The 22139-nt window shown below is 37.9% G+C and overlaps 1 non-coding gene across 1 annotated transcript; it reads right to left on the minus strand.

Moving 5' to 3' along the window:
* Positions 1-10335: 10335 nt before the first annotated feature.
* Positions 10336-10442, minus strand: LOC145033123 (small nucleolar RNA R71). Its single transcript, XR_013677362.1, has one exon. It is a non-coding gene; the product is annotated as a small nucleolar RNA R71 (small nucleolar RNA).
* Positions 10443-22139: the final 11697 nt, after the last annotated feature.

Consider the following 22139-nt stretch of genomic DNA (forward strand, 5'->3'; position numbering starts at 1 on the left):
TAGGTTACGTGGTTCAGAGAACCAAGTTTAATGTAGCGTCCGACTTAAACCAAAATCAAAGCGATCAATAGAAGTATCACGCTCGTTGTTAAAAGAGTTAGTAGCCAGAATTGCCTAAATGTTAAAGTGTGATTATATCACATTAAAACATGAAGGAAGGCATAGTCTGTTTTAGAATTTAACTCTAAAAGACCTAAGTCTAAGAGTTGCAACATATGATGATAGGTCATTAGAATATGACACATCAGTCCATTATAGTAACAAAAGAACTCATCTCAAGTTCGTATCCAGTAAGGATCGGAATTGTGACTTAAAGGTCATAATTTGGAGTCTAACCTGAGGTAGAGAGCAGGTGTACGATTAAGTACTGCTTACAGTCAATGAGTCTAAGAAATAAACTTGAAGGAATACAGAAGTTATAATTACCTAGGATGAAGAGATGACGTATGGAGTCATTATAAGAACCCTGTTTCATTGATGATTCCGGGACGTAATCATCCTAAGGGGGAGATAATTGTAATGCCCGCAAATCCGGGCTAGTCAAATTAGAGGCAATAGGGGTCGAAAACGACTTTTCGACAAAAGATTATTTAGAATAAATAATCTTAACCAATTTTTATAGTATGTTACAAGGTTTCCGTACATATAAAGAACGCCGAAATCCGAGTTATAACGAAGAAGTTATGACCCGTCGAAGTTTCGCGTCAGAACCGGCACGGTACCGGGAAGCGTAAATAGTGAATTTACGATAGAGTGAGATTTAGCCTTATTGATCTAAACGAAAGTCGTAGAATATGTTAAACTAAGAACATCGATAAAAAGAACGCCCAAATCTGACTTCGTATGAAGAAGTTATGATTTTTCGAAGTTTCGAGTTAGCAGTGTACAACCCGAAATTCGAATATTAGATCGAGTGATTTTTAGCCGACACGACCTAAACGAGAATCGAAGATCTCGTTGAGAGTAGCGTAACGAGAAAAAGATGGGCGAAAACGGATGTCGGATGAAGAAGTTATGAGGATTTTAACGGACCAATCATGTCCCGGCCTGTTAAAAATATAACTTTAAAAATAAAGTCAAAATTAGCCGACGGAGTCTAAACGAAAGTTGTAGAGTACGTCTCCACCTACGCGTGGATATAAATAACGTCAAAAACAAAGTTCGTATGAACGAGTTACAAATTATAATAACATATTTACATATTAAAATAAAGTATAAATCATATATACATACACATATATATACATATGTATATATCATTAGAAAGGTATCGACGATGCGGTCATTATAAGACTAATGTTGAGTTCTTTCGACATTAGTTTAGTGCAAACATCGTTTAATCTATTTAAAATAGTATTATAAAAGGGTGTTTAGTTGTTTATATAACTATAAGGTTATTAAGTAATTATGGAGGGTAGTTTTTGTAAATTCAATTACTATAAATAAGAGGCTTGGGCTCTCATATTTCTTGCACCATTCTCTTGATTCAAGAGTCTTTCTCTCCTTATCCCCCGATCATTTCGGTCCCTCGTGATTCGACTTATATTTCTGTAGTTTTAGTATAGTAAGGTGAGCGCTGAAGCGCTGCACGAATCTTTCTTAGAAAGATTCAGCAACGAAGTTCTGCCCCTGCAGAGCCCGACTCCTAGCTAAAATCCCCTTGAAAGTAAGTTATGCTTACCCCATTTTAAATATAGTTTATATTTAAAATTAGTATTGTTATTATAAATTTATAATAAATATTTGAGCTATTATTATGACTTATATAAGTGTCATTATAATATCTTTTTAACTACTCGTGGTACGGGGAATCTGGTTTAAAGGGCCGCATAGGGTTGTTGGATTTCAGAAGTGCTATACGCCAAAATGGTCCTGCCCTCCAGTGTTTTATGTCTGGCCCCTGTCTGTACATAGTAGATGGAAAGTATTGTTTAAACGCTTATATAATAATAATAATAATAATAATAATAATAATAATAATAATAATAATAATAATAATAATAATAATAATAATAAGACTAATAATTAGTCACGGTAATATTAGACTAAAATCTAGTGGTGATAATACTAGGTTTCGTCAAAGGAAATTATTTTAAAGTAAACGAAGCGCTGTCCGAGTACCGAGTCACCACCTTCTCAGGTGAGTGCATAGTTACTTTCAGCTTACACATAGATATGAAGTATTTTATACGTGCTATGTGTGCATATTATCTGAATACTTGCTATCTATGCTGGATGAACGTTTTATACATGTTTTCAATGATTTAAACTGTATATGTATTTTATATCTACAAAATGTGTTGTGTAAAACATGGGTAGATGTAATAGTTGATGTGTGACAAAATAAAATAATGAGAGGCCTCGTTATAGCTGTTCTTGATGATCTAGTCATCTAGCGGAGTATAGATGACGACCACGGACTATTCCAGACAGTCCAGTGGAACACTAGCAGGCTTGCAACCTGTAGGTGTTTATTCGAACTGTGTGAACTGTGTGCTCACCAGGTGCACTCCATCCCAATGATAGTCCTTTGACTAAGTCCCTTGTGTTAGCTTTTTTAGGGACGTAATGTGAGGATAACGGGAATGGGTAATTGGGTTGATTGCTTGATGTTTAAAAATAATAACTATATTATTGTGGGTTGAAATCCCTATGTGCTCACCAGGTTTCCCAACCTGACCCACTCAGTTTATTTATATCACTGGTGTTGATATGAAGTGACATTACACTGAGAGATTTAAAGAGATGTAGATCACTAGTGTAAATAATTGTAAGTTCTGTTTATGCTTATGTTTCTGTATTAAGGATGACATCCCAAACGTTTTAAAATCAAATAAATATGTTTCTTAGAAAATGTTTTAATAACGTATTTACCATGTTTTTCTGGGAACAAATTCCGCAACATTTTTATAAAATGAAGTACTCTGATTTTTATAAAGCATAAACAAAATCGGTCTTTTCTGGCCGTGAAAATGGGGATGTCACATGTCAATATGTTCCTTCTAGAATTATCACTATACTTCCAACTATCCTTGAGCAACCAATCTTTGGTAAACCTTATATCATCTTGACAATTGTTTAATCCTTTTAGTCATATCCAGTTCTAGACCTTTTCCCTTCTTAATGCCCCAGACATTTGGAAAATTTTAGAAAGGATGAATATAGCACATGTAATCGATCCTATATCTGAAGCATATGGGACACGATTCATGATGTCTCACATAAAGACTAAACCAGTCTGTTGCTATAATATTTTCATTTCTATTTGCCAAGTTCTCATAATTCAGATTATGAAAAGGGATGCCATAATCATAATCAAATTTTAGAATGCAAATAATGAACCCATATATAGAATTTCCTTATGTTGAGCCATTCCAACATGAAATTCATATATATTCTTGACTAAATTTGATTAAAATCTCAATCTAAGCTTTTAGAATTGAAATGAAGTATAATTTCCTCTCCCTTAATTATAGAAAAACAACTTTTTCAACCCCTGCAGCCTTACGAATTGAAACTTTTTGTTTTCTATAATTAACATTGCTAACTTGCAATACTTATCATAATAATCATGCTCCCACTAACATGATGATTATTAGCATAACACTTATGCTCCCACTAGCTTTGACATGTAATTAGAAATTAGTTGGACTTCTAGAAATCAATACTTTATTTACTTTCTTACCAAAGTTCAGATTTCTGATACTAGATTGCTTTGATAAGACTCTATCAAAATCATACACCTTTCATTAGATAGACCACAGGTGTGTCTAAACAATTTAAGAACTATGAAAAGGAATGTCGTAATCATAGTCTCAATTGTTTAGACCTTTGCCACTTCTTACAAGTCCAGGTTTGTGTGTCGGTTAACCACACACGCTCCACTAACGACTTTGAGAATGCAAATATCATAATTGCTATCTAGTTAAAATCTACTTAGTGAAAGTGTTTCCTCACCATCATTTTCATGAATCGGAGAGAAACCTTATGAAACTTAGGTTTAATGGTGTATGTGTTCTTATCCATATGAATTGTCAAATCCATAGTCACAAGACAAGGATAATGACAAATCCAAGCTCATATGGACTGAACTCAATCTTAATTTCTTGCCACCTGGCAGCTCAAGGGCCTGCCATTGCTTCTAAGTTGATGTGCAACCAATTGAGAGCTCTAAGAACTCATATGTAGAGCCAACTTTAACTGGAATGGGCACAAAATATGTCAACACGATGGATTATAAACCTCAAGTCGTGTGCTAGTGAAGAACTTCAGGTTTTATTCTTGATTAGTTCTTGAGACTTTCAAGACTTTTAAGACTCCCACTGTTCTCTTGACATATAAGACTTTCTTATCAGATATTCAAGAGATAGTCTGGATTCTAATCAAGACAAACACTTCACACAATTGGCCTTAGTTGGTCTTTGTTTTATCCAAAACATCACACCTTACCAATTTCAAATGTACAAGAGTAGAAAAAATTTTCTCTTACATTTGACAAGTGTTTTAAACCTTTATTTAAGATATGCCACTCAAGTTACAATCTTAGAGTACAACTCTAAGAATTATTTTTGGAACGAAGTATGAATCATCTTCTTGATTTAACCACTTCAACAATTCATAACTCCTCTTCTTAACTAGCAGAATGCACTTAGAGGATGAATTGTGATAGGGTCTCTTGATCATTAAGATGATCATAAACATGATACTAAAGTACTCTCCCATCTTTTCAGATTTGAGAAACTTTTATCTTTCTACCTAAGTTGATTCTTCTTATTCGCTCTGTCATACATTGGAACCTTTTCCAATGTCTCAGAATTACAGATAAGCTTGTAAGTATAACCATATTTACCGGGCTTTAGTAAATTATGACGAATAATCTTATCTATCTTTTGTGGCGGACTTGACCAGTGCACAAGAATGTGTACTCGATCCCTTAGTCCTTCACTTGACTCACATATACATGTGAACAAGGATCTAGTCTTAATTTTCAAAAGATGAAAAATTCTCATTCATCATGCTATACAACTTGCATGATTCCAAGTTCCGGTCCAATTGAAACTTGGGTGATGAGGATCTTTACTTATTTGGTAAATTTAGACATTACCACAAATAAAAGAATCAATTTCATATTTCCACTCTTGCTATTAATGGAATCTTATAAGCAACAAAAATTTTCATAAATGTCATTGTAAGGATATTTTTAAAATAAATAAAATCAAAATTTTTCCTTTTATTTTAAAAACTTTGCGGGAAAACTATCCTTACAGTGCAAAAGCACATGAAAACTTTGTTGTTATCTATTCCTGAGCAATATATCATAACTCCTAAGAAGTAGCTAGAGAATCCTTTCTTCAAACTATGCGATAGAAATCCATCTACGCGATCAGATTCAACATATTCTTTCTTTAAGTTCCTTCACTTTTCTTTGATTCTTAAAACATCAACATGTGACCCAGTCGCATCATGTATAAAGAATCTCAGAATAGAAACTTAGCAGAGTTAGATAGTGGACTTTACCTGAAGTAGAGTCAAACTTATTGACTTTAACACCCTTAGGTAAATTGGCAGCTTCATAACCAATGCCCATTCCTTTGGCAATTTAACATATGGACGCTTTGGTAATGGAACATGGGACTATCACAGACTTAGCCTTTCTCTTTACCATTTGGTCAACCAAGTTGACTATGGCTGATCCCTTTCCATTGGGAAGAGAATGCTTTTTCTGGATTTCCAGTGTCATCATTGTCAATGTCCATAAAGTTGTAGGAAGTTGATCTTAGCATATAGATAAGATCATTAAGGGTCTTGTCTTAGTCTATTTCATAGGAGTCCCAAAGGAACTCACTATGTGACTTAGAAAGTGATTGAACCACCAACTTTTTCAAGACTTCGACACCCAACTCTCCCGGCTTGTCAATATGTGACTACATCTCCAAGATGTGATCACACATAGACCTTTGCTTTCCAATAGGGCTTGAGTGACCTTATACTTTTCAAGAACTTGTGGGTTAGGGAGAATACTTGGAGTAGGTGAAAGAAGTATGATTTCCATGGGACATCATCTTCATTTAGGAAATCTTGTTTCAAGAGATTTGGGAAGATCATAAATGTCTAAACCAGACATCTTTTTGGGAGATATTCAAGATAGTTGATTTAAAGTCCTTAATATAACACCCAATATGAAATATTAAGGCTAGGACCCAACACAATACTTTTATAACTTGGAAGAGGGATGCCGTAATCCAAGCTATAAAATATTTGAAAGTAGGTGAATGACGATTCACCAATTTCCACCAAGATAAACGAAATGTATTATTAGGTTTTAATTGGTTTTTGAAACTCCTAGATCTTTGAGATTCATTGAAATTTTCAGTGGCATGTTTCAATCACGAGTGTGCCCTTCAGGTTTTGTGACTGGGATGCCGATGATCACAAAACAAGGTGTGAAGTAACCTTGCAAATATACTGGGTACCCTTAATATTTACCCCTTAATCGATGTGCCGGTTAACCACACACGCTCCATCGATACTATGATAAATATTAAGTTACCCTTTGCCTACTTTGTTAAATCCAGGTTAGTGTGTCGGTTAACCACACATGCTCCACTAACGACTTAAGTAAAGTGCATAGTGTAATTTCATGGGTCAGCACCTTATTCAGTTTTTCCTAATTAACTAAGATTGGGTATTTATAAAAGGTTTAGTTACTTAGTATTTATCATTAATACTTTTAATGAAGGGAGAATTCTAGTCCTTGTCCTACCCGTTCGGCTAATGACCCTCCACCAGTCAAGGAAGCGGTGGGTGAGAATGGACACCTATTAAACTGCCATTTTATAGGCAGTAACCTTATACCCCCTTATAGACCGGCTTCGTGAATGAGGCCTACTAACGGTAAGACTGAGTTTACTCTTATACAGATATATAAATATTATTAACTTATAATATTATAAAGTATAAGGGGGTGAATTTTAACTTTTAAAATTCTAAGGGCTAACTTGGAATTAAAGTATTCATAAGTGAAAACTTTTCAAATTCCAAAACTTGAGGGCAAGTTTTGAAACTATTCAAAACTAATTAATTCCATAACTTAAGTGTTTTAAGTAGTTTTAATTAAAATACTCTTCAAGTTCCATAACTTGAGGACAAGTTATGGAAGACTTTAAATTAATAAAAGAATGTACATTTTCTTTATTTTGTAACTTATGGAATTAATTAAGGTTACACATTTTATTACTTAATGAAGTGACTCTTGAACCTCCATAACTTGAGGACAAGACTCTTCATTTTTTATAACCATTGCCAACTTTTATGAGTTTTATGAAACTTAAATGTGACTTTTCATATAACTTGAGGACAAGTTACAAAAACACATTTCAGAATCAACTCTTAGATTAATATAGATTGAAAACAACAATTTCACATAACTTTCCATTAATCTAAGCAACTCATAAGAACAAGATAATTCAAATCAAACTTTTTCATGTAATTAGTCTAAACCTTAAACTAATACAAAACATGAATCTATTGACAATTATCTTTGAAACTGGATTAGTATGAACATTACCACACCAAAAATAAGTTATAAGTTCAAAAACATCTTAGGGTAATGTTCCTAGTCCAATTGTAGCCAAAAAGGTCGAATATATGCTGTCTGGGGTCCAACTCGTCGCGTGCACGAACCAACTCGGCGAGTTGGATGCATTTTGTCTTGGACTCGTCGAGTCCATCAGTGGACTCGGCGAGTCTGCTGAGCAGACAACATAAAAACTCGATTTTCAGCCAATTTTGCAAGTATAACAAGAAAACAAGCCTAGGCTCTGATACCACTGTTGGGTTTTGAGCATTCTAACACTCCTAAGTGTACATGCAACCCTAAATACCTTGTGTTGGGTCAAAAATATGGTTTATACTTTGCTTTTCTAGGAAAATATATTTTTTCTATAATATAATATGTAATATTGTGGCTGTGTTAGGCTGCACTTGTGTGTGCGGCTGCACACCCTGTGTACGGCCGCACACGCATGTGCAGCTGTACACTGGTGTGCTGCTGGTGGCCCATGTCCATATAAATTGAGGAGTGCATGTGGGAGTGTTGAAATTGCCATATTTATACTTATTTTTAGGCAATATTTAAGTACATTTTTATTAATAAATTGATAATATGTTTAGAATAATGATACTTATGAGTTTAAATTCTTATTTCCAGTCAATATAAAGGGTTTTCGAAGAAAGGGACCAAAGGTGACAAAATGGGGAACATGGGAGGCTTGGAAGACATGAAAATAATAAATTCACGATAAGAGCTAAATTCACGACGTGGCGATGAAGCCCACGACGTGGCACGGGTGTTCCTGAAGATAAACATCGCGACGCGGAGGATTTCCTTGAAGGATACGGATTGTTTGAGGCCCACGACCTGGCGCAACCTGGCCACGACGTGGCGCGGGTTTTTAAGAATTATATAAGTCCTCCTGATTATTACGAAAAGAGAGACTTTTGGCAGAAGAAAAAGTGTTCCAGGAGACGAATAAGAACGAAAGAAAGGTTCTGGAAGAGGGTTTTCAACACCAAAAGAAGTAAAGGTTTATTTTTAGAACATGTCTTTTATTAGTTTTAGCTGTGTTAGTTTAATTACTATGATGAGTAGCTGAATCTAGCTACTTTTGTTTAGCTAGATGAAGCTTTAAACTTATGAATAGTTATATGATTATGGATTGAGCTTAGTTGGTAAAAATTTGCTTGTGTTTGATTTGTATGACCTAGCATGTTATTATTTGTTTATCTAATTGCTTAGTTGCATGTTCTGTGTACCTTAGTGACCATTAAACTGCATGAACCTGTTTACCTAATAATTTAGTGAACATTGAATTGTTAGAGCTAGGATTGACCAATCTTAGTTAGTAATTAGAATAAATAAAGTTTAGCTGTGCTAGACAACGTGAATTGTGATCATAATTGCGTTTACACAACAAATCTTACATAGCATATTTACATCTATAATTAGTTCTGTGTTTAATTATGTATGAACATACATGGTTTGACATGAATTAGTTAAGTATTGGTAAGATAGAACTAAATTACTAATATAACTAAAAACCAACTTAGTAATCCGTAATTGTTAGCTAGCCATAAGAGAGAAGTGGATTCAAACTAAACAAGAGTGTGTTTTTACTTATTGAATTTGATTTAAGTTCATCTGATCTTGTAAAACCAGATAAAACCCCTTATTAAACTTGTTAAATAAATTAGGTTAATTTAATAGTAAGTAAATTAATTAGAACACCGTTCCCTATGATCGGCACCCGACTTACTCAAGTTATACTGTAATCTGACTAGGTACACTGCCTATAAGTGCATAGATAGTTAAGTTTGTTAGGTTATAAATATTAAAATTAGTGGGTACTTTTGTGCACATCAAGTTTTTGGCGTCGTTGCCGGGGAACGGCTTAGTTTTTAGCTTATTTATTTGCATTAAATTAGTCGATCCTTCTTGTGGAGTCAAAGCCACAAAAAGTTAATTTTTCAGCAAAATAAAAATTTTCTGTTAATCACAGAGTCCACGACGTGGCCACATACTTGCCACGACGTGGACAGACAAAAATTTTTAAAATTTTAGTTTGTAGTTAGTTTTTCTTATTTTAGTTCAGTTTTACGTTTTAGTTTAGCAAGTTGCAGGAGTTCATGACCAGAAGCTCAAACACACACTTGGTGCCACCACTGGAAGACCCCGAGTCTGCACTTTACAAGAAAAAGACGCCCTTGCAAGAATTAAAGTCAGCCTTTTCTAGGAAGTCGGGAAAGAAGACAGGAGAGTCAAGTTCATCAGCGAAGCACAAGAGCAATCTTGAGCATTTTGATCATACACCCGTGCAAACCGAGTCCGAATACGATACAGTGCCAGAATTTGAAGAACACACAAGTGAACCCGAGAACGAGCCGAGGAACAAGATGGCAGCAATTGAAGAAATGTCCATGGGAGCATACAAGAAGTGGATCCGAGAAGATATGGGTCCTGGTTTAGTCCAACCCGCAATTCCTGCCACTGCCACATTCGAGCTGAAGGGACACATATTGACAGCACTGAAGGACATCCCATTTTTCGGGAAGGATCATGAGGATGCTTTTAAGCATCTAGACGAATTCAACGACATTGCTGATTACTTCAATGTCCCAAATGTCACCAGAAATACAGTCTTACTTAGGATGCTTCCCATCACTTTCAAAGGAGCTGCTAAGGAGTGGTTAAAAGCACTCCCACCGGGTACAATCACCACTTGGGCTCAAATGCGTGAGCAATTCCTGGACCAGTTCTGCCCGCCATCCAAGATAGCCAAACTCAAGAAGGCGATAGCCAACTTTGAGCAACAACCGGGGGAGTCACTATACGAAGCATGGGAGCAGTACAAGGGCTTACTCAGAAATTGCCCTCAACATGACCTAAATGTGCAGCAAGAGATGTCAATCTTTTATGATGGGGTCAATGTGATGACAAGACAACTCCTTGATTCTCAAGGACCGTTGACAAAGAAAAATCCAAGGGAGGTCAAGGAGCTAATTGAAGAATTCGCGAAACACTCCCGCGAATACCATAACCCGAGGCAAGATGGAAGCAAAGGCGGTGGAGGGGCCCAAACTGAAGAAATTGCAGCAGTCATGGCCATGCTAAATAACATGGATCGTCGGATAACACAAATGGACCAGTCGATACATGCCATAAGAGTGGGGTGTGAGCGATGCAGTGGTCCACACTTGACCAAGGACTGCAATGTGGATGAGTTTGGGAACAGAAAAGCTCAAGTGTGCTACTCTAGTGGGGATAAGTTTGATGACGACTGGAGGAAACCGAAGAAGGAGTGGCTGCCATATGAAGAGTATAAGAAGCAAAAAGAAGAGAAGTGTAGGCAGACAGGTCGAGGCTTTTACCAAAAGGAGCAGCCACCAATCGAGAAGAAACCCGACCTAGAGACCATTTTGATGAAGTTTATGGAGGCTTCGGAAAAGAGACACGATGCCACGGATTTCGCTATCATGGAACAACAAACATTGATAAAGAACCAGCAAGCCTCCATCCATAACCTTGAAGTACAATTTGGTCAACTAGCCACTTTAGTTCATGAAAAATTGTCCCCGAAGAATCCCGAAGTAAAAGCCCAATCTCACGTAATGGCCATCGATACTGAAGAAGATACAATATCTGAGTTCCTGGAGGCGTTGGAAGAAGAACCGCAGCAGCCCAAGAAATCAAGGATCGAAAATGGAGAAAGTGCTGAACCAGGCTTGCCACGACGTGGCACGCCTCTGGCCACGACGTGGCGCAAGTCTGAGCAAAAATCTTTTGAGCCTATTCCAGATTATCATCCACCTATTCCATTTCCCACCCGTGCAGCACTTAGTCAACTGGAGAAGGAACATTTAGAGTTTGTGAAGCATGTGAAGGGGATTCTAATTAATAATCCCTTTGTTGAGTCCTTATCCAAAGCTCCCGAGAACCAGAAATTACTGCAAGACTTGATAGATACGCGAAGGCAATTAAAGAAGCAGTCTACAGTGATTCTAAGTGAGCAAACTTCAAAAGCTGTGCTGGGAGAAACACCAGAAAAGATGGGGGATCCTGGACGCCTCACTCTTCCATGCGAGTTTGGGAATAAAATGAAGGTTAATGCTTTAGCCGATTCCGGGGCTAACATTAATCTAATGCCTTCTTCATTTTATCAAAAATTAGAGATTCAGAAGATGAAGGCTACAAAAATGAAGATTCACATGGCAAACCGTTCGGTGACACAACCCTGAGGCATAGTGGAGGATATTTTGGTGAAAATTGGAAAATTTGTTTTTCCAATAGACTTTGTAGTCTTGGACATGAAAGAAGATCCGGATGTTCCGATAATCCTTGGTCGGCCATTACTTAACACTGCTGGTGCCCTTGTTGATATCCGCGAGTCTAAGCTCACTTTGAGGGTTGGGGATGAACAAGAAGTCTTCCGGATAAGAGATGACTTTCAAGAAGATAAAGAAGAGGTCTTCACAATTAATGAGGAGAATGAACTAGAAGAGTTGGAAAAGCTTATGGAAGAAGAGATAAAGGCAGTTCATCAAGACAAGAGGACAAAACCAAGGGCATCTGTTCCGTATTTGATTGAAGTCATAGCTATAAGAGTCCGCCTTCTTGGGTGAGCAAAGAGCACGAGGAAATGACAAGTGATGAAGAGGAAGTCACTTCAAAAGTAACAAGGCCGATGATGAAAGAAGAGGAGAATGCTATGGAGTGCAAGGAACAAACAAAGGGCACAAAACGCAAGCATGAAGAAGATGGAAAAGCTAAAAAGGAAAATTCAAAGAAGGCGTATAAAAGGAGAGTTCAAGCTTATAAACGGCGGTTCAAGGAACAAAAGATCCTGGTGGTAGACTCTTCCGAAGATTCAACGTAGAAAGCACGGAGTCCAGCTCAAGACTCCAAGAAAAAGAAGCGCTTCTCGGGAGGCAACCCGAGTTTGGTTTTCATTTTCTTTTTAAAATTTTCTTTTCTTTTCTTTATTTTTAATTAGGAAAGACATCAATTCATCATCTAAAAACTGGTAATAAGTAGAGAATTAGTTGTAGGGAACTTTAAATAATGAATGATATGCAAAGAAATTAGTTAATATGATAAATATTATTAAAATTTTGCATCTGGCAGCTTCCACGACGTGGGCATAGCCCAGCCACGTCGTGGGTTAAAATAGAATGCGCGATCTTAAGAAAAATTTAAAGTCCACGATGTGGGCATAGCCCGCCACGTTGTGGCCTTTAAAAATCAGGGGGGGGGACCAATTGCTTAAAACCCTTTGACCGAGAAACCTCATCCCCACTTGGAGACTGCCGCACTCACGGGAACATCACAACCCCACAGCCAATTTCTTATTATACTTCCAATTTCCTTGCAAGATCTTGCTAATTACTCCATTTGGTATGTGTTTACTCATTATTTTGTAGTTATTTCTTCCAATTTCAAGTTTTCGTGATTAGGGTTTGAATGATTCACGAAATTGGTTGAATCTAGTGGCTGATTTTAGATTGCATGTCATTTAAACGTCCATAGGAACAAACCCCAAGCACTATTTTTGTGGAAATCGCTTGTAAAAAAGACCGATTCAGCAACTGTGCGATGCGGCCCACGACATGGCATAGCCTGGCCACGTCGTGACTTCTGGCAGACCAGTTTTATATGTTTTAATGTGTTATTTGTTTACTGCTTTGGTTTGCTTTTGCAGAAATGGGACCACGACGAGCTGTTCAGCAGGAGGAAAATCCGATAGATGTAGCAAGCATACATCCTCTATACCAGTTTCCTCAAAACATTCCCCGACCGTTGCTAACAACCTACGAGAATCGGCTTGGATGGTTATACAATAGGGAGTTTGCAATAGCCCCAATTATTGATTGGGGATGGCTTGGTAGAGTGGGAATGGTAGTGGAGCTGGAACGTTATTGGTCGAAGACTTATGTTGGAGATCAATTTTCGTTCACTTGTCATGGGTGTAGGAATTTATTCGCCATTCAAGAACCCGTGTACCGAGAATTGTCGGTAGAATTTTTCTCTACCGTATGTTTCGAAGAGCGCACCCTTGATGTCACCTACAATAGGGCACTTGTGTTTCATTTGGGTGGTGTATATCGTGAGTGTAGTCTTCGGGAGTTTGCTTGGCGTATGGGGCTCTATACGGAAGTGGAGACGCAATCTCCGTTTTTTATCCCTTTCTTGCTTGGATGTGTGCGGGATTTTGCTCCGGGTACTTTGGATGTGCAGTTTTGGCGGGGCATTTCTAACCATGAGTACAACACTCGTGACTCGAGTGAGTCACAAATTTGGAATCCTGTTTTCCGATTTTTGCACTGCCTTATCACGTTTTCAATCAATCACAAGCATCATGGTGATAAGGTCCCCATCCAGAATCTATTTTATTTATGGACACTTATTACCCCGGGGGTTTGCTATGATTTGCCTTATATGTTGGCGAGGTTTATGGGGAAGAAAGCGGCCAATTCTAGGTCTGGGAGCCCGATTACTGGCGGGCATTTGGTTACTCGCCTGGCTAGGTCATATCATATTTTGACCCATGACTTTGTGAGGAATCTTACTCGATTCCCGGACACAGACTTGACCATTCAAGTCTTGGGTTTGATGCGAGCGGTGGTGAATATCGGGGGTCGTTTTGTTATACCACCGATAGATGACGAGCAGGAGGAGGTGCAGCCGGGACAACAACCACCAGCCAGGCCGAGGCGTCGGAATGTGCGGGCTAGAGGTGAGGTCGAACGAGAGCGTGCTGCTTCGCAGTATGTGCAGGGAGTGCCCACCGACCTTTTTAGAGTCGGGTGGGAACATATTTGGATAATCTACGAGGTCATGCCATTTACCATACCCAGCTTACTGAGGGTATTTATTCACATTTGGGTGTGACCCGACCACCTTCTATGCCACCACAGTATCCCTATTTTCCGACATGGGAGGAGCTATGGCGTCCGCAAGATGATGGAGCAGGGCCAAGTGGAGCACAAGATCAAGATGATGATTGATTTTATTTCTTTTGTTTTGTTTTTGAGTAGTTTTTTTGTTGACTTTGGTGTGTGATGTAAAACTTTATTAAGACTATTATGTTACTTTTTGTTTCTTTTGGGTTGATCTAATTTTTCAGATTAGCGTTGGAATTCTAAGGAGCATAGAAGGTTAACTTTCGAGTCGTGTTTGTCTAGTCAAGGAAGCTTAGAGTCGTGAGTCGGAACCCACAATTCAAGATAAGTGTGGGGTATATTAGGATAGAGGTTATAATTGGGAAATATATTTGCATAGAAGCGTCGGAAACCAGTTAGCCATTGGTCAAAGCTGCTAGAGTAAATAAAGCAAACAAGTCATTTTCTGCTGATGCCCAGTTTCCACGACGTGGGCTCCTTGTGCCACGTCGTGGCACTCTTGCAGTTTGTAGTAGTTTAGCTTTTTGGTGTTCGCGGTTTCAACCCATATCATGACGTGTCCAGATATATGCCACGACGTGATCCAGTTTATCATTGCCACATTTTTCCTTACAAATACCCACTTTGACGAATTGAAGTTTCGAGTCCTGTTCGTGGTTTATTTACGTATTCAACCAGTTCTACACCGAGTTTCTATTTTTGGAAGTCCAATTACACATTGTCCACGCTTTTGGAGATGCTCACGCCACTATCCCAGGGGAGTCTGTTCCTTTTTCTCCCTTTTCTTTAATTTTGATTTGTTTTTATATATACAATGAGGGCATTGTATGAAATAAGTGTGGGGTAGGGGTAGAAAAAGTAAATTGCTAGAAAATTTTGAAAATTCACGTTTTTATTAATTGAATCTAGTAATAATAATTTGAGCTATAATTGCTAGTATTATGCGGGATGATCCGATGAAAGTTCAAATGTTTAGTTGAGCCAATATACGTTATAGTGCATTTGTGGCCTCCCTTATTTTAGTGAAATCATGGAACAAAAACACAACCCCGCTTGGTTTGAGGGATGCGATATGTTTAGCAGCCTAAACCTGAAATGTATCCGGGAAAATTATTATCGTTAGCCAATAAAGGTTGAGGTTGAGCGCCTCTGCTTAAGCATGTAGGTTTTGAGTGAAAAAAGAGAGGTACATGTTAAAAAAGAAAGAGAGAGAATTACGAGTAAAGTTTGAAGAATTTTGGAGCAAATAAAGTGAAGATCAAAAGATCAAAATTCTCAAGAAATCTAAAAAGTTGAAGATACCAGAAATCAAATCAACAAAGGTGGTGAATTCAAAGAGATCAAAGATCAAATGTCAAAGAATTGAAGAATTCCAAAAGAGTTCCATAGTGGTATCGAAAAATTGTAATTCTAGTTTATGTATGCTTAGGTTGCTCAACTAAAAATACCTTGAGGTTAAGAGATTTTCTGAGTATGGATTCGGAGGGTTTTCAACACCAAAAGAACGAAAGAAAGGTTCTGGAAGAGGGTTTTCAACACCAAAAGAAGTAAAGGTTTATTTTTAGAACATGTCTTTTATTAGTTTTAGCTGTGTTAGTTTAATTACTATGATGAGCAGCTGAATCTAGCTACTTTTGTTTAGCTAGATGAAGCTTTAAACTTATGAATAGTTATATGATTATGGATTGAGCTTAGTTGGTAAAAATTTGCTTGTGTTTGATTTGTATGACCTAGCATGTTATTATTTGTTTATCTAATTGCTTAGTTGCATGTTCTGTGTACCTTAGTGACCATTAAACTGCATGAACCTGTTTACCTAATAATTTAGTGAACATTGAATTGTTAGAGCTAGGATTGACCAATCTTAGTTAGTAATTAGAATAAATAAAGTTTAGTTGTGCTAGACAACGTGAATTGTGATCATAATTGCGTTTACACAACAAATCTTACATAGCATATTTACATCTATAATTAGTTCTGTGTTTAATTATGTATGAACATACATGGTTTGACATGAATTAGTTAAGTATTGGTAAGATAGAACTAAATTACTAATATAACTAAAAACCAACTTAGTAATCCGCAATTGTTAGCTAGCCATAAGAGAGAAGTGGATTCAAACTAAACAAGAGTGTGTTTTTACTTATTGAATTTGATTTAAGTTCATCTGATCTTGTAAAACCAGATAAAACCCCTTATTAAACTTGTTAAATAAATTAGGTTAATTTAATAGTAAGTAAATTAATTAGAACATTGTTCCCTGTGATCGACACCCAACTTACCCAAGCTATACTGTAATCTGACTAGGTACACTGCCTATAAGTGCATAGATAGTTAAGTTTGTTAGGTTATAAATATTAAAATTAGTGGGTACTCTTGTGCGCATCAAGTGTACGGTTGAAAAGTTGGGAAAGAAGAAAAGAAGTGAAAAGAGAGAAAGTTATAGAGAAGAGTGTGTTTGTGAGAGAATCTATGTATATGGAGCATCACTCAATTTAATTCAATATATCCTAGATTCATCTTAATTCTTCTTCTTCTTATCTTTTATATTGATCTGACATCATCCAATTGATTGGGATTCCGCACCATCAATTGGATCTGATTGATACACAAGCAATTTTGGGGACTTACAAGTGGTATCAGAGTTTGGTTGTATCAATCAATTTTTCTAGATCTGGAGCTTATTTGATCTTATTTTGAAAAGAGAATAGTGTTTTTGGATAGATCTCGCAAAAATAAGGGGGGTTACTTCTTTGTATTTTTCATAAAAACAAGTTTTTGATCGAGTTTTAGAGCAAAAAAGGGTGAAAAACGTTTTTTTCGTGAATCTGTTGAAGGTGTGCGGCCCGGTTGAAGGAGTGCTGCTGGTTGAAGGTGTGCGGCTCGGAGTATACGGCTCGTTGAGTACGGCTCAGCAGTGTGCGCCTCGGTGTGCAGTTAGGGTTTCGGTGTGCGGATCCGTGTGCGGCCTCGGTATATGGCTCGGAGTGTGCGGCTGTTGAAGGTGTGCGGCTCGGAGTATACGGCTCGTTGAGTACGGCTCAGCAGTGTGCGCCTCGGTGTGCAGTTAGGGTTTCGGTGTGCGGATCCGTGTGCGGCCTCGGTATATGGCTCGGAGTGTGCGGCTCGGTTCGGTGTGCGGCCGGCTCTGTGTGTGCGGCTTAATCTCTTGTACAGTCCAGCTCCTTCGCCTTGGTCTCGCATCTGGTTCATCGGTCTCAGCAGCCGGCTCTGTGTGTGCGGCTTAATCCTCGCACATCACCCTTCTATTACAAAATAGAAACGGAAATTGAAGCTGCCAGGATTCGAACCCGAGTCTTCCCCCTACACAACCGCCGCCTTACCAACTCGTCTAGGAGGCTTCTTGTTTCCTAAATCCGAAATTTAGAATATAACTCATCCTTTTCGCATATAATTTCCCCAATTTGACACTTTTAACCCCAAAATCAACTTTTTTTTTTTTTTATTTTTAAATTCCATTTTCATCCATTAAAAAAAAAGAGAGGAAAATGAGTTCCACATCAATTCCGGTAAATAAAGTTTCGTGTACTCCATCTTGTGAAACTACTATTAAATTTCTCCGAGATCAAATCGATTTATTAAAAAGAGAAAATGAGGACCTCAAATACGAAGGCTATACTCTAAGAAAAGGTCAGAAACCGTTAAAAGCACAACTAGAAGCAAAAGCCAAAGACTTTAGGAAGCTTCAGGAAGAGTACAGCAACAAGTGTGAAAATTACGATCACATTAAACGCAAACTTGCTGCTGTAACTGAAGAACTTGACGCTTTGAAAATAAAGTGTGGAAAAACAGATGTTAGTTTCAAAAATTACACTGCGTCAAGTAAGACAGTCGAGTCCTTATATGAAACCCAATTAAAATTCAAAGAAAATCAAAACAAGGGTCTAGGGTATGATAGTGTTCCTCCACCTTTCAATCATAACTACACATCCATCCCTATAACACAGGACGAAATTGACAGGGAGGCACATCTTCGATATGGAAAACCAGCTGGATTTGTGTCAGGAGGTATTCAAGTTGAAGATATTAATGATTCTACTCCTTGTGCAGGTAAAGTAGTAGATGATGAAAACAAGGAGAAAACAATTGAACAAACCAATGTTTCCTTGAACTCTGAATCTATTGCTTCGAACTCAGTTGCTTCTGATCAATCAGCTGTTGAGAAGTACAGGCCACCAAATCAAGTGAAATGGTCGACTTGTTGCAATTGTGCTTGTAGGAACAACCAGAAACAAGGCAAGGATACGCCACCAGGGGCAGGAAGAAACAACTTCACAGTGAAGAAAAAAACTTGTTTTCACTGTGGAACACCTAGACATATTGCCAGAAATTGTCCAAATCGCGCATACGTTCCTTACTACGCACATGGCTGGCAGAAAACACCAAGAGGGAGATACCCCAAAAGAAACCCTTCGAGGCCATATTCAGACAATAGCGACTGGAATGCCACGAAGGCCAAAAATCAATCCTACAAGGGCAAGAGTTCAACCCACAAGGCCAAGAAACCAAATCCCAAGGTCAAGAAGGGAATGTCGGCCAAGAAGTCAAATCCAAGAGATGCTCCCATGAAGCCAAAATCAAAGTCATCTCAACGGCCGACATCAACTTCAAAATCAAGTGCTGAGCCACCCATCGGATCGAAAAAGAAATGGGTTAAACCCAACTACAAATGGGTTCCAAAGGCTCAATCTTCCAAATCAACTAACGATTCTAATATTTCTATGTCTTCTGTTTGTGATAAACTGGACATGTCATGGGAGAAAGTATCGTGTGTCGATGACAAAGGTCGACCCAATTTCAAAATGGACTGGGTTCCAAAGACTAACTGATCTCGCTATGTGTCGGAGCAGCTATGGAGGCATACCATCAGACTTCGGTTTGTTGGTAGTGGCTGTTCCTGGCACTTGATAGGGGACATCTCTCAACTGTACAACATTCAGACATTTTTTTGAGAGTATATGTCCTTTGCGGGAAGGGAAGAAAGGAAGTGATCACTCACGGGGTTTGTGCTTAATGACATGAAGAATTTTCGGATCTGTTCTGAGATTACGCGTGTGGTTCTCCGACCTTCTGGATGCAAATTCAATCAGTGAATTATGTGAATTCAGATGAAGATGAAACTCATGGAGTCTGTATTGAAGATTTTCTGAGCCAAGGCTTCATCCGTGAGCATCGAAGAATTCTCATTCGAAGGAGCAAGAAATGAAGACTGTTCTTCCATCATTCAATCTTTCAACCTCAGAAGCAAGGTGAAGCTGTTCTTGAAGATTATGCGACAGATTGCATTGAAGCCTCCTCAATCAGTCTGCTGCTATCTTGTACCTGCTGAAGTGATCCAGAAGATTATTTCTCTCCGTTGTTCTCTCTGAAGATTCTCAAGCTGAAAGTGCTATCTTTCAAGAATCTTTTCATCATGCTTCCTCACCCAATGTGCGTTCAGAGTCAAATCTTGAAGAAAATCCCAACTGCTCAAGATGAAGTCATTTATTGAAGATTCATATGTTCATCTTGATGCTGCGAAGAAATTTGAAGATTAATGCTGAAGCCAAGCTCCCAATGAAGATTAACAAGAAAAAGCCAGCTACTTTTTAGGGGGAGCTTGTTGGGTCAATTAGAAAAGAAAGCTATAAACCAAGGGGGAGATTGTTGGGTCAAAAATATGGTTTATACTTTGCTTTCTAGGAAAATATATTTTTTCTATAATATAATATGTAATATTGTGGCTGTGTTCGGCTGCACTTGTGTGTGCGGCCGCACACCCTGTGTACGGCCGCACACGCGTGTGCAGCTGTACACTGGTGTGCTGCTGGTGGCCCATGTCCATATAAATTGAGGAGTGCATGTGGGAGTGTACGGTTGAAAAGTTGGGAAAGAAGAAAAGAAGAGAAGAGAGAGAAAGTTATAGAGAAGAGTGTGTTTGTGAGAGAATCTATGTATATGGAGCATCACTCAATTTAATTCAATATATCTTAGATTCATCTTAATTCTTCTTCTTCTTATCTTCTATATTGATCTGACATCATCCAATTGATTGGGATTCTGCACCATCAATTGGATCTGATACCAATTGTAATCCCCCAAAATTAAGGATCCAATTTAGTAATCAATGAAGTTAATTGCTATTAGATTTAGATTGAGAAGAAGAAGAAATTGAATCAAGCATGCACACATTTATATCATATAAATGTCAGGTACATCTTGGGAAAACACACACACATACGTCACTGACTTCTTGTTGATTTCAGATCTAGTAACCATCACTCCTGCGGAGCTCATTTCAGTGGTTAGTGTGATAAATCTTTGCAATTGATTTTCCAATGTTTCTCCCAGTACGTAGTTAAACATGTTGAATTTTTGTCGGAGCATGTCTTGTCGACTTTGCTTCATGTCTTCATTTCCTTCATAAACTTCTATGAGTGCTTCCCATAATGCTTTTGCTGATGTATACTCACGAAATCCTTGTGCTATTTCCGGAGACAATGCCATAGTCAGTGTGGCAAGAGCCTTTTCTTGTTCTTCAACTCGTTCAAAATCATCATCAGTGTAGTTTTCAACTTGTTTGTCAATTACCGTTCCATCTTCTAAAGTAGAAGTATTCCGAATTGGTCCTCTCAAAATGCTTCTCCAAATTTTGAAATCCTTCATTTTGATGTATTTTTCAATTCGATATTTCCATTCAGGAAATCCTTCAGCTGATAGCAATCTAGGAATACGAGTAGTTGTTCCCATTATTGCATCAAATCTTGATGAACAGTCTAGTTTTGAGATTCCATTTTAGTAATTTTAAACTGCACACTAAAACTCTTAAACACACACTCCTTAACCGCACACACTTATCCAGCCGCACACTGAATTCGGCCGCACACACAAATCTAACCGCACACTAAACCGGCAATCACTTCAACCGCACACACCTTCAACCACAAACTCCTTTAACAGCACACACGTACCTTAACAGCAAACCTTGAAATTCAGCAGCAAACCTTCAACAGTTGGCAACAAACCTTCAACAGTTGGCAACAAACCTTCAACAGTTGGCAGCAAACACCCAAAAAGCAACTTCAATTGATACCAAATTGGCTCTGATACCAATTGTAAGTCCCCAAAATTGCTTGTGTGTCAATCAGATCCAATTGATGGTGTGGAATCCCAATCAATTGGATGATGTCAGATCAATATAGAAGATAAGAAGAAGAAGAATTAAGATGAATCTAAGATATATTGAATTAAATTGAGTGATGCTCCATATACATAGATTCTCTCACAAACACACTCTTCTCTATAACTTTCTCTCTCTTTTCTTCTTTTCTTCTTTCCCAACTTTTCAACCGTACACTCCCACATGCACTCCTCAATTTATATGGACATGGGCCACCAGCTGCACACCAGTGTACAGCTGCACACGCGTGTGCGGCCGCACACACAAGTGCAGCCGAACACAGCCACAATATTACATATTATATTATAGAAAAAATATATTTTCCTAGAAAAGCAAAGTATAAACCATATTTTTGACCCAACACCTTGGATCTATGTTTTCTCTATTATACATGCAAATATGAACTTTCCAAGGTATTCATCCTAACTAGCATAATAACATTGATTCAAATGAATATATCAAGTTAGAATTACATACCTCTTTGATGTAGATTGTCTTCATGAAG

Source organism: Lactuca saligna, chromosome 2 (assembly GCF_052625555.1).
Source record: "Lactuca saligna cultivar CGN05327 chromosome 2, ASM5262555v1, whole genome shotgun sequence".
Classification (NCBI taxonomy): Eukaryota; Viridiplantae; Streptophyta; class Magnoliopsida; order Asterales; family Asteraceae; genus Lactuca; species Lactuca saligna.